Source organism: Schistocerca cancellata, chromosome 1 (genome assembly GCF_023864275.1).
Source record: "Schistocerca cancellata isolate TAMUIC-IGC-003103 chromosome 1, iqSchCanc2.1, whole genome shotgun sequence".
NCBI lineage: Eukaryota > Metazoa > Arthropoda > Insecta > Orthoptera > Acrididae > Schistocerca > Schistocerca cancellata.
Window position 1 is genome coordinate 352927448 of NC_064626.1, and position 12875 is coordinate 352940322.

Here is a 12875-nt window from a genome sequence, read left to right on the forward strand (position 1 = left end):
GATTTGGAGGAAAACGTTGTTGTTTGAGATTTTGTGAAAAGACCTTGCTGCAATGAAAAATGCCTTTATTTTAATGACTGCCACTCCAACTCGCCCATCGTATCCATTACACTCTCCTCTATTTTGTGATAATACAACATGAGCTGCCTTTCTTTCAACTTTTTTTATTTCCTCTGACAAACCTACATAGTAAGGATTCCATACTGCACAGCAGCACACTAACAAAGATTAGACAAGCAAAGTGTAGACAGTGTCTTTAGTGGATCTGTCACATTTTCTAAATGTTCTGCCAATAAAATGCAATCTTTGGTTCACCCTTCCCACATTTCATATGTGATGGTTCAAATTTAAGTTGTTCACAATCGCCATCCCTAAGTATTTAGTGAAATCGACAGCCTTCTGATTTCTGTAATTTATTTTGCAACTGAAATTGAATGGATACCTTTGAGTACTGATGTGAATGACCTCACAGTTTTCATTATTTAGGGTAAAGTGTCGCTTTCCACAGCATACGGTTCTTCTTCTTCTTTTTATTGTGTCTTTGTCCCAAATCGGCGCAGGGTTGGCATGCTTATTTATGGATTTGGCATGTTTAATTTAAAAGGTGGCAACATAATTTTTTTTGTCAAAACCCCCTCCAATCTCCTCCCAGGACACAATAGTGTACCCCAACTGCCTGTGTGCAGTGTTATTCATGTGAAAAAGATTGAAAATTTTCTATATGTTTGCGAATTGTGTATCTGTTGTGAGACTTAGGAGCTATCCTGGCATTCACCTAGTGGGATCAAGAAAACCACCTAAAAACCACATCCTGGCTGGCTGGCACATTGACCCTTTTTGTTAATCTGGTGTGTGGATTCAAACCAGGACCGACGCACCACATCGTCCCAAAACTGGCACTTTAACAATGAAGCCATCTGGGCAGGTTTTTCATGTCATACATATATCTTGTCTAAATCAATTGCTTTTGATCTTCTGATTACTTTACTAACAGGGAAATGACAGCATCAACTCTGAAAAATTTAGGACAGCTGCTCAGAATGTCTCCTAAAACATTTATACAGATCAGAAATACTCACAGGCACGTAATTTGATTTGAAGTTGCTTGTGAGGAACAGTGTCAAAAGTTTTTTGAAAATCTAAAAATACTGAATCAATTTGAGATCCCCTTTTGATAGCACTTTTTTCTGAATCCATAAAGACTGTCAGTAGATCATTTTCTTGTAATTAATTCATAAAGTTTGACGATCCTGCTGCAAACTGATGTTAGTAATCTGGGTCTACAATTCACTGGATTACTCCTATTTCCTTTCTTGAGTACTATGGGACCTGTGCAACTTTCCAGTCTTATAGTACAGATCTTTTATTGAGCAAGCACTCATATATGACTGCTAACTGGAAAGCTATTATTTCAGCATACTCAGAAAAAATCCTGATAATATACAATTTGGATGGGAAGACATGCTTTCATTAAGTGATTTAAGGGTTGCCTTGCACTGCACTGTGGAAATTGCTCCCAAAATCCTTACATGGTTGTGCCAGTGCTCACCCTGCTTTCTTTATTTCTTTGTTGATTGTTCTCGGTCTTGACATATTGTGTTGCTGCTCTGGCTGAAAAATGGGTTGTGGAAATACAACTACTGTCTACCATAAATGATGTAGCTGACGATGCACAGTTGCATTACACAGTCTTTTACTTTCACTGTTCACAGCCCCCCAATATTACACAGTTATATGCCCAATGCACTATCATTTAACTTTCCATAAGCCTCATTAATAGTTAGCAGGCGAACATCCACATACTGCTACAATAGTTTGCTATTGAACATCTACGAGCAGTAAAAAACCTAACCACAAAGTTCACAGTTCTTGAAGAATAGAAAGGTACGTATGGAACAGACACTGTTACTGCTATAACACATGGCCTATTGTTGTAACACTTATTTCACTGTTACGTTGATACGTTCTTGTCGTTCCAATCAACACAGGTTCCTCATCTGAAACTCAGCTGTGGACTGACTGACTCGTGACCAAAAATTGGGCCCTTTATAATCACAATAATAGGCGCATCACATTGTTTGACATTTAATTTACAAATATTACAATTAAAACTAAACTCATTAAATTAATCAAGTACATCAAAAAAATCTGTCTTTTTAACAGTTTCTTCTACTAAAAGGGTTAAGCTGAATTATTTGTTTTAATCAAGAAATTTACATATATATAATAGAGGGAAACATTCCACGTGGGAAAAATATATCTAAAAACAAAGATGATGTGACTTACCAAACGAAAGCGCTGGCACGTCGATAGACACACAAACAAACACAAACGTACACACAAAATTCTAGCTTTCACAACCAGCGGTTGCTTCGTCAGGAAAGAGGGAAGGAGAGGGAAAGACAAAAGGATGTGGGTTTTAAGGGAGAGGGTAAGGAGTCATTCCAATCCTGCGAGCGGAAAGACTTACCATAGGGGGGAAAAAAGGACGGGTATACACTCGCACACACACACACACACATATTTACAGACACAAGCAGACATATACAGAGGCCTCTGAGGGATGAAGTAGTGAAGGCAGCAGAGGATCAAGTAGGTAAAAATACGAGAGCTAGTAGAAATCCTTGGGTAACAGAAGAAATATTGAATTTAATTGACAAAAGGAGAAAATATATAAATGCAGTAAATGAAGCAGGCAAAAAGGAATACAAACATCTCAAAAATGAGGTCGACAGGAAGTGCAAAATGGCTAAGCAAGGATGGCTGGAGGACAAATGTAAGGATGTAGAGGCTTATTTCACTAGGGGTAAGATAGATACTGCCTACAGGAAAATTAAAGAGACCTTTGGAGAAAAGAGAACCACTTGTATGAATATCAAGAGCTCATATGGAACCCAGTTCTAAGCAAAGAAGGGAAAGCAGAAAGGTGGAATGAGTATATAGAGGGTCTATACAAGGGCAATGTACTTGAGGACAATATTATGGAAATGGAAGAGGATGTAAATGAAGTTGAAATGGGAGATACAATACTGCGTGAAGAGTTTGACAGAGCACTGAAAGACCTGAGTCGAAACAAGGCCCCGGGAGTAGACAACATTCCATTAGAACTACTGACGGCCTTGGGAGAGCCAGTCCTGACAAAACTCTACCATCTGGTGAGCAAGATGTATGAGATAGGCGAAATACCCTCAGACTTCAAGAAGAATATAATATTTCTAATCCCAAAGAAGGCAGGTGTTGACAGATGTGAAAATTACCACACTATCAGTTTAATAAGTCACAGCTGCAAAATACTAACGCGAATTCTTTACAGACGAATGGAAAAACTGATAGAAGTCGACCTCGGGGAAGATCAGTTTGGATTCTGTAGAAATGTTGGAACACGTGAGGCAATACTGACCTTACGCCTTATCTTAGAAGAAAGATTAAGGAAGGCAAACCTACGTTTCTAGCATTTGTAGACTTAGAGAAAGCTTTTGACAATGCTGACTGGAATACTCTCAAATTCTGAAGGTGGCAGGGATAAAATACAGGGAGCGAAAGACTATTTACAATTTGTACAGAAACCAGATGGCATTTATAAGAGTCGAGGGGCATGAAAGGGAAGGAGTGGTTGGGAAGGGAGTGAGACAGGGTTGTAGCCTCTCCCCGATGTTATTCAATCTGTATATTGAGCAAGTAGTAAAGGAAACAAAAGAAAAATTCGGAGTAGGTATTAAAATCCATGGAGAAGAAATAAAAACTTTGAGGTTCGCCGATGACATTGTAATTCTGTCAGAGGCAGCAAAGGACTTGGAAGAGCAGCTGAACGGAATGGACAGTGTCTTGAAAGAGGGATATAAAATGAACATCAACAAAAGCAGAACGAGGATAATGGAATGTAGTCGAATTAAGTCGGGTGATGCTGAGGGAATTAGATTACGAAATGAGACACTTCAAGTAGTAAAGGAGTTTTGCTATTTGGGGAGCAAAATAACTGATGATAGTCGAAGTAGAGAGGATATAACATGTAGACTGGCAATGGCAAGGAAAGCGTTTCTGAAGAAGAGGAATTTGTTAACATCGAGTATAGATGTAAGTGTCAGGAAGTTGTTTCTGAAAGTATTTGTATGGAGTGTAGCCATGTATGGAAGTGAAACATGGACGATAAATAGTTTGGACAATAAGAGAATAGAAGCTTTCGGAATGTGGTGCTACAAAAGAATGCTGAAGATTAGATGGGTAGATCACATAACTAATGAGGAGGTATTGAATAGAATAGGGGAGAAGAGGAGTTTGTGGCACAACTTGACAAGAAGAAGGGACCGGTTGGTAGGACATGTTCTGAAGCATCAAGGGATCACAAATTTAGCATTGGAGGGCAGTGTGGAGGGTAAAAATCATAGAGGGAGACCAAGAGATGAATACACTATGCAGATTCAGAAGGATGTAGGTTGCAGTAAGTAATGGGAGATGAAGAAGCTTGCACAGGATAGAGTAGCATGGAGAGCTGCACCAAACCAGTCTCAGGACTGAAGACCACAACAACAACATAATTGAGGGCTGGCTTTGCTAACATGTTTTCGAATAGAGTCAAATAGATCCTTTAGAAATACTATTAGTTGTTCCTCCAAATGTTATAATTAGTACAGAATTCATAATTGTTTATACATCAACAATATAATTTAACTTACAAAACATCACTGACTTCAACCTATAACAAAAGTTACTAACTAGGAATAGTCGAAATAAATTAGAAAACCAATTACATACATAAAACTAAGCACAAAATTAGACCTGGTGTTACATTCTTGTAAACTGATAGCCAATCTTTCTCTCTTATGGAAATAGAGATCATACTCACGTATGTCAATAGTAATTAAAAATAAAAAAAATATAAGGAGGCAGATGGCAAAACAAGAGGGGAAGTAAAATTATCATGGCTTGCTTCATCACAAGGTCTTCAATTGGTGGGGGCAAAAATAATATCTTGCACCACTTGGCCCAGGCCAGATAAATTTATGTAAGAATTCAGTTGTCATATCCAACTGGACAGGCGGCAGCACACACTTATCTGAGACACACCTGAAAGAGATGAGGCTGGACATAGCACTGCACCTCATCATATCATACCCAAGAGAAAAGGTACATAAATTTGCCATAATAATGTAAAAACTGACATACAATTTTTTTTAACTCTGCGATCAACAGCTGCCCAACAAATTGTATTTTTTTGTCTAAATTTCACATTCACATTCCCAAAATAATGGCTGGTTTCAATTCCATTGAATTATCTTTAGATTTGAGTACATAGGATACAAGAGTAATCAGTTAAAATCTAGGAGTAATATGTATATTTAAGGGAATATGATGTACTACGCATACTGCTCATAGGATTTCTATCCAATATACTCAGATCGGAAACTGGTTCTATGGAAACCTAGAGAGAGAGTAAAATTTATTTGTTGTAGTAATTTTTGAGAACATGTTTCTCTGGAGTACAGCAGTTTACTTACAATTAAAATTGAATATAAACAGTCACAACCACAATAAACTTTTTTTTAATACAAGGTTTCCAGTTTCAGGCTGTTTTAGACCATCTTCAGGCCCACACTTAAATATTTACATACAACAGAATTAGAGGGACATCTTACCATATAAAAAAAACTAAAAGAAGAACTTATACCCGTGACGTAGATGGTGACTGTGAATGGAGCAGGCACTACACATCCACGAATGCCAACTGCTAAGGAGAGTGATACAGCTGCTGCTTAAATACGCAATGCTCCACCCTCTGCACACTGATTGCGTCAATGATAGCCAATCAGGTGTACAGGACGTCAAACGGTTTTTACAATAAAGTATATGTAAAAGGGTCACATGAAAGCTAACAACACATGAAAAAATATGTGCCTTATATTATATAAAGTAACTGCTATACACAGCATCTACATCTACATGGATACTCTGCAAATTACATTTAAGTGCCTGGCAGAGGGTCCATCGAACCACCTTCACAATTCTCTATTATTCCAATCTCGTATAGTGTGCGGAGAGAATGAACACCTATATCTTTCCGCACGAGCTCTGATTTCCCTTATTTTATCGTGGTGATCGTTCCTCCCTATGTAGGTCGGTGTCAACAAAATATTTTCGCATTCAGAGGAGAAAGTTGGTGACTGGAATTTCGTGAGAAGATTCCATCACAACGAAAAACACCTCTCTTTCAATGATGTCCAGCCCAAATCCAGTATCATTTCTGTGACACTCTGTCCCCTATTTTGCTGCCTTTCTTTGAACTTTTTCGATGTACTCCATCAGCCCTATCTGGTAAGGATCCCACACCGCGCAGCAGTATTCTAAAAGAGGATGCATAAGCGTAGTGTAGACAGTCTCCTTAGTAGGTCTGTCACATTTTCTAAGTGTCCTGCCAATAAAACGCAGTCTTTGGTTAGCCTCCGCCACAGCATTTTCTATGTGTTCCTTCCAATTTAAGTTGTTAGTAATTGTAATACCTAGGTATTTAGTTGAATTTACAGCTTTTAGATTAGACTGATTTATAGTGTAACCGAAGTTTAACGAGTTCCTTTTAGCACTCATGTGGATGACCTCACACTTTTCGTTATTTAGGGCCAACTGCCACTTTTCGCACCATTTAGATATTTTTTCTAAATCGTTTTGCAGTTTGTTTTGATCTCCTGATGACTTTATTAGTCGATAAACGACAGCGTCATCTGCAAACAACCGAAGACGGCTGCTCAGATTGTCTTCCAAATCATTTATATAGATAAGGAACAGCTAAGGGCCTATAACACTACCTTGGGGAACGCCAGAAATCACTTCTGTTTTACTCGATGACTTTCCGTCAATTACTACGAACTGTGACCTCTCTGACAGGAAATCACAAATCCAGTCACATAACTGAGACGATATTCCGTAAGCACGCAATTTCACAACGAGCCACTTGTGTGGTACAGTATCAAAGGCCTTTCGGAAATCCAGAAATACGGCATCGATCTGAAATCCCTTGTCAATAGCACTCAACACTTCATGTGAATAAAGAGCTAGTTGTGTTTCACAGGAACGATGTTTACTAAACCCATGTAGACTGTGTGTCAATAGACCGTTTTCTTCAAGGTAATTCATAATATTCTAACACAATATATGTTCCAAAATCCTGCATCATATCGACGTTAACGATATGGGCCTGTAATTTAGTGGATTACTCCTACTACCTTTCTTGAATATTGATGTGACCTCTGCAATTTTCCAGTCTTTGGGTACGCATCTTTCATTGAGTGAACGGTTGTATATGATTGTTAAGTATGGAGCTAATGCATCAGCATACTTCAAAAGGAACCTAATTGGTACACAGTCTGGACCAGAAGACTTGATTTTATTAAGTGATTTAAGTTGCTTCACTACTCCGAGGATATTTACTTCTACGTTACTCATGTTGACAGCTGTTCTCGATTCGAATTCTGGAATATTTACTTCGTCGTCTGTTGTGAAGGCATTTCGGAAGGCTGTGTTTAGTAACTCCGCTTTGGCAGCACTGCCTTCGATAATGTCTCCATTGCTATCGCACAGAGAAGGCATTGATTGTTTCTTGCTGCTAACATATTTCACATATGACCAGAATTTCTTTGGATTTTCTGCCAGGTTTCGAGACAAAGTTTCGTTGTGGAAACTGTGATAAGCATCTCCCATTGAAAACCGTGCTAAATCTCAAGCTTCTGTAAAGATCACCAATCTTGGGTATTTTGCATCTGTTGAAATTTGGCATGTTTGTTTTGTTTTTTTCTGCAACAGTGTTCTAACCCGTTTTGTGTACCAAGGAGGATCAGCTCCGTTGTTTGGTAATTTATTTGGTATAAATCTCTCAATTGCTGCCGATACTATTTCTTTGAAATTAACCCTTAACTACTATGGTCATTCACAGGAACACAATTACTATGGAGGGGTCTCACAGACCGCACTTTTCTGTTTTATATATCAAACCAGAATTTTGCTGAATATATATAGTTTCTTGACTTCCAGTGATTCATTACACTTCTTAGAGGTGGCCTTTGAAGAAATTTGATTTTCTTTAAGCACTACTATATTTTAAACACTCCGACAATTAAAACAAAGTGAAATCTGGAGTATATTTTTATTTTATGAATTACAAAAATAACAGCAAATAGTTAGCACTCTACTCACTGACAGATTTTCATCAGAGGGATTATATTACAAATTGGCAATATAACTAGGTGGACAAATCCAACATGACTTACAATAAATTGTGTGCGAACTCAGCTTTCCGTTTATAACTCACTTTGTGATGTAGAGCGAATGTTTCAGTCCATAAGTCTATGAATAGAGAAACTTTGCCACATTTTACTTCTAAAATTACAAGTAAAAAAACTAAATACTTGTTCTCATGTGCCACTGAATCATATTTTAGTCAATTTCCACCTGCAAACACTTCACGCAGACCTTCCTGGAACACTCCAAACAAATCGGAACAACACACTGTTGACATGGATACCTTGTTTTCCTCTTCAGATGAGGAGGGCAAAAGGTACACGTTTTTCGAATTCTTCTTTCGGTGTCTGAGGCTCATCTTGCAAGTGAAGACATCTGTCTCACATAACACATGTTGCACAGAAGGCCCAGCTTTTGCCGCCATGGAGAAACAGTAGCATGCAATAAAAACGTGGCCCGCGAACACTATGGTACTTCTGCGAGACCTCTCAAGGCTAATAATTATGAAACAAAGAGCAGCAACAATGCAAGACTGCTGGCACATGTAGCTTGACAGCCAATAGGAAGGTACATGGAAGAGTCCATTTGGCTTTGCAGGGGTGTGAGAAATATCTCAACACAAAAATTAGTAGCGGTCTGAGAGACAGTCGATAGTAGTTAAGGGTTTTGATGCTCGTTATTAACTCAGGATTATTTGTTGCTAAGAGGTCAAGTGTGTTTTCACAACTGTTTACTAATCGCGTGGGCTCATGAACTAACTGCTCGAAATAATTTTCAGAGAAAGCGTTTAGCACAATTTCGGATGATATTTTATGCGTACCTCCGGAATTAAACATGTATTTTCGCCAACATATTGAGGGTAAATTAAAGTCACCAACTATTATCGTATGAGTTGCGTACGTATTTGAAATCAAACTCAAGTTTTCTTTGAACCTTTCAGCAACTGAATCATCAGCATTACATCAATTTGTGATAAAACAGAGATGTACAATTATAATTTGTTGTGAGAACATTGATAGCCATCTGTGGGCATTTATCGTAAACTCTGACACTGTATGGCAGCAAAGATGGCGGTTAGGTGTCGCTAAAGGTTCTGAGGAAGACGTCATCGTCATACCGATATGTGCCATCCAGCAGAAGATGATCTCAGAGCTCTAACAGTGGCTGGAAGTCACACACGTACTGTCATACAGGTTGACATGTAGAAACGCATGCAAGTGATTGCATATTGCTCTTAGATTGTAATTCCAGTGAGAATACTGCTTGACCGACACCTTTATTTAGATCAAAGTGGCATGGAGGTGATGTGCTCATTTCACAGGGCTGATTTCAAAGCTGTGACATTGACTATTTGTTACCAACTACTGGTATGCAAGTAAGACGATGGTCGTAATATGTGTCAAATCCCCCAGGTGACATTAACCATGTAACTACGAGGTGCATTCAAGTTCTAAGGCCTCCGATTTTTCTTTCTCCGGACTGGAAAGAGATAGAAACATGCGCATTGTTTTAAAATGAGGCCGCGTTCATTGCCAATACGTCCCCGAGATGGCAGCACCGTACGGCAGATGGAATTTTACCGCCAGCGGCGAGAATGAGACTTGTTTTAAATACTTAAAATGGCGACGTTTTCCTTACTTGAACAGCGTGCAATCATTCGTTTTCTGAATTTGCGTGGTGTGAAACCAATTGAAATTCATCGACAGTTGAAGGAGACATGTGGTGATGGAGTTATGGATGTGTCAAAAGTGCGTTTGTGGGTGCGACAGTTTAATGAAGGCAGAACATCGTGTGACAACAAACCGAAACAATGTCGGGCTCGCACAAGCCGGTCTGACGACATGATCGAGAAAATGGAGAGAATTGTTTTGGGGGATCGCCGAATGACTGTTGAACAAATCGCCTCCAGAGTTGGCATTTCTGTGGGTTCTGTGCACACAATCCTGCATGACGACCCGAAAATGAGAAAAGTGTCATCCAGGTGGGTGCCACGAATGCTGATGGACGACCACATGGCTGCCCGTGTGGCATGTTGCCAAGCAATGTTGACGCGCAACGACAGCATGAATGGGACTTTCTTTTCGTCGTTTGTGACAATGGATGAGATGTGGATGCCATTTTTCAATCCAGAAACAAAGCGCCAGTCAGCTCAATGGAAGCACACAGATTCACCGCCACCAAAAAAATTTCGGGTAATCGCCAGTGCTGAAAAAATGATGGTGTCCATGTTCTGGGACAGCGAGGGCGTAATCCTTACCCATTGCGTTCCAAAGGGCACTATGGTAACAGGTGCATCCTATGAAAATTTTTTGAAGAACAAATTCCTTCCTGCACTGCAACAAAAACGTCCGGGAAGGGCTGCGCGTATGCTGTTTCACCAAGACAACGCACCCGCACATCGAGCTAACGTTACGCAACAGTTTCTTCATGATAACAACTTTGACGTGATTCCTCATGCTCCCTACTCACCTGATTTGGCTCCTAGTGACTTTTGGCTTTTTCCAACAATGAAAGACACACTCCGTGGCCGCACATTCACCAGCCGTGCTGCTATTACCTCAGCAATTTTCCAGTGGTCAAAACAGACTCCTAAAGAAGCCTTCGCCGCTGCCATGGAATCATGACGTCAGCGTGGTGAAAAATGTGTACGTCTGCAGGGAGATTACGTCGAGAAGTAACGCCAGTTTCATCGATTTCGGGTGAGTAGTTAATTAGAAAAAAAATCGGAGGCCTCAGAACTTGAATGCACCTTGTAACATTAGTAACAAATAAAGTATGATACCTAAAGCATTAAAAAGGAAAAAAATGCAAGTTACATTAAAATAAGTATGGCACAAAGTCTCATTTACCCATCAAGGTAGTCAAAGACAAAACAATGAATATAAGAAAACTGAAGTACAAAAAACTGTGGATATAGTTTTTTGCAGTCATTACATAAAATAGGCATACAAAATGTCTGATGCACAGAAATATAGGTTACAACACTAAGATGTAATACATCATGGACCCATCTAAATAGTCATAAATGTAAAACAATTGCATAAGCAGTCAAAAACTAAATGATACTGTGACTGTAGTTTTTTACAGTCAGAGAAAAATATCAATAAGGATGAAGTTACAATTATTATTTGGAGAAATAAAAGAGGAATAAATATGAACTGAAGAGAGAGAGAGAGAGAGAGAGACAGAGAGAGAGAGAGAGAGAGAGAGAGAGAGAGAGAGCATTCTTTAGATAGCCTAGCGCACAATCATTATGAAGTGAGACACTGCCCACAAACTGGATCTATTAGATAATCCTGAGTAAAAAGTATAAAAACCTAAGCATCCAAGAGTTTAGAATGAAGTGCAAAAAGTTAATTACAATCATGAAGACATTCCATAAAAAGCAAAAGAATAAAAAGGGAAGAGCAGGAATATACTATAAGTCTTCAAAAAGATCACAGAAATATCTTTCTGTGAAGTCTAGTTGCTCATTGAGTATGGATGAGGTTTTATTTTTGTAGTGAGCATAAATTTCTATCTCTTCTAATGTGTGAAGTAGCAGTCCTGTAGGTGCATTGTGAAGGTTTTTTTTTTTTAAATTAGTCGTTACAGATCCTACTGAGTGATTGTGATGTATTAGTTGTCGGCCAAATACTGATTTATTACAAGATGTAGCTGAAGTGTATTCCTCATAACAAGTAGTAAAGTTCCTATCTGTCTGGCCAATGTACTGTTTGTTGCAATTTTTATGTAATATTTTACGAACACCGGGATTAAGATGGGCATTATTGCAGTTCCATATGTATGTTTCAGCCCACTCTGCAGAAGGTTATTAGTGGTTAAGACTACTGTCAAATTTGTGTTCTTTGACAGTTTATTTGTTTTGTAAATTTGCTGTTGGGAGTAGCAAGATTGTTGCAGTTTATGAAAGAAATAATCAACTTCAGTGGGGTTAAAACAGTTGGCTTTGGCAATCTGCTTTAAAACGTTTATTTCTTCTTGGATTGCATCTGGTTCCAGAGGTAATTTTAGTATTCTGCGAATCATAGATTTGAAAAATGCTTTTTTGTATTCAGAAGGATGACATGAGTAGCATTAATAATTACATCACTAGCAGTCTGCCTCCTGTAAATGGCAAAACAATGTTTACCACTGCGATTTGAAATTCTTAGACCTGGAAAGTTAATGCTTTTGCTGTTTTCCTGTTCTTCTGTAAAAACAAGATTAGGATGAATGTTATTTAAAATGTTAGTGAGTCCACCTCTTCTCTGGAACCTTCATGTAACAACAAAGTCATCAACATACCACTTATATTATAAAATCTTACTCGTGATCTGTGGATTGTTTTTGAAAAATTGTAATTCTACATGATTAACGAAGGTGTCAGCCATGGTACCTGCCAGTGAATTGCCCTTTTGTTGTCATCTTTATCATAGGTTATATCCAAAGTAATTATTTGAAAATTCTGTGTACAGGTTTCCAAAACAATGCTCTTGTCAAAAGTTTAACTGTTATCTACTGTCACGTGTAATAAAATTGCAACAACGAGCATATATTTTAAAAAAAATTGTAATAAATGAGGCACAGTTGGGAAATCTAAGTTAATTAGTCCAAAAAGTTATGGGGCTTGGCAACTCAGAATAGGCAGCAAGTCATCATATCCTGCC

The 12875-nt window shown here is 38.5% G+C and overlaps 1 protein-coding gene across 3 annotated transcripts in view; it reads right to left on the minus strand.

Annotated features, from left to right (window-relative positions):
• The window catches only part of LOC126174014 (peroxisomal acyl-coenzyme A oxidase 3), a 192559-nt gene that overhangs the window by 55222 nt on the left and 124462 nt on the right, over positions 1-12875 (minus strand). The window lies entirely within an intron of this gene.